This window comes from Procambarus clarkii, chromosome 58 (assembly GCF_040958095.1).
Source record: "Procambarus clarkii isolate CNS0578487 chromosome 58, FALCON_Pclarkii_2.0, whole genome shotgun sequence".
In the NCBI taxonomy this organism is placed as follows: domain Eukaryota; kingdom Metazoa; phylum Arthropoda; class Malacostraca; order Decapoda; family Cambaridae; genus Procambarus; species Procambarus clarkii.
This window is the reverse complement of record NC_091207.1, coordinates 5,767,753-5,769,155: the sequence shown is the minus strand read 5'-3', so window position 1 is coordinate 5,769,155 and position 1,403 is coordinate 5,767,753. Positions and strand designations below refer to the sequence as shown.

At 62.4% G+C, this 1,403-nt stretch overlaps 1 pseudogene; it reads right to left on the bottom strand.

Moving 5' to 3' along the window:
* Positions 1–294: 294 nt before the first annotated feature.
* On the bottom strand, positions 295–417 carry LOC123768057 (5S ribosomal RNA; annotated as a pseudogene).
* Between the last annotated feature and the right edge of the window lie 986 nt (positions 418–1,403).

Here is a 1,403-nt window from a genome sequence, read left to right as displayed (position 1 = left end):
TTCTTGACATAAGCTTTCATTCAACACCCAACAAGCATATGTTATTTTGAAAGCTTCAGTTTCAAGAGTGAATAGCCAAATCTAGAAACTAGGAAAAACTAGCTAAGGGATCTAGATCCCTCACACCGGACTTCCAGGCTACACCGGGCAGGGATTAAGGGAGACCAAGCGCTCTGGGGGGGGGGGAGACCACCGCCTAACAACGTGCCAGGACCCGGAGGGGGGACACCAAGGGTGAGGGACACATGGTCACCTGGCCCCCAAGGCCATCCGCTCACGGCTACAAAACATTATGGCCAACAGCATTTGGTGTTCCTAGCTAGGCAGTCACCCATTCAACTACTAACCAAACCCAACGATGCTTAACTTCGCTGAATGGATGAGAAGCGGGGTTCTCGACGTGGTATGGCCGTTGACGGGGAGACGGCAGCCCGTGGGTGTAAGGGAGCCGGGCGCGCCAGGGCCCCCAGGGGCAGCGCCTATGGGCAGAGGACCACTGAAAGCCCGGCCACATGTGGCACCACCACCACCTGGGGCGAAGCCACCGGCGGGTTGACGCCAGCCCGCGGGCATAAGGCGCTGGACTCCTTCCAGGGCGTGCCAGGGCCCCTAGGGACAACGTCTAGGGCAGAGAGTACAGAAAACCTGGCCACGAGGGGCACCACCACATGGGGCGACGCCAGCCCGTGGGCGTAAGGGAGCCGGGCACCCTCCAGGGTGCACCAGGGCCCCTAGGGCTTGCGCCTCAAGAAGGCAGGAAAAACAGGCCAGGCCCGACAACGCAAAGCACACCAGGCACGCCTGAGCACGCCCTGGCTCACAGAGTCACCCCCAACAGGAGGGGGAGAGTTTTCAGTGCCCGCAAGCCCCAGGAGCATGCGGGCACAAATCTAGGGCAAGGCGCGACGCCGGCCCACGTGGCAAAGCAACCTGCTAGCCACCTGAAAACATAATGGGAAAACCCGGAACCGCGGCCCTAGGGGCAGCCTAGGAAAAGCAAGCCTCTGCGTGCCTGGCCATAGAAGCTGAAGTGGCCCTGAAGTGGCCCCCAGCCTGGGCCCTAGAACCAGCAGAAGTACGGGTAGACTCTCGGCTAAGCCCAACCTGGACGCCGAGGCAGCCCCTAGGGCAAGGAAGCCTCAGGGCCCACCCACCGGGAGCACCTCCACCAGGCATGGGCACTTCCAGCCCGTCGCCCTTGGTGGCGTCGCTGCCAAGGGCGATGCCAGGCCACTTGTAGGGAGCCCAGCCGGGCACCCACTTCCGGGCGCGGCACGAACCTTGTCCCCTGGGGACATGGCTAGGGGACACAGCAGACCGGGCTCCAGAATGCACGCCTGGGAGGACAGGAAGGAAGTGAAGGGCACACCCAGGGCAAGCGCTCCACGGAGCTCCATTAAGCC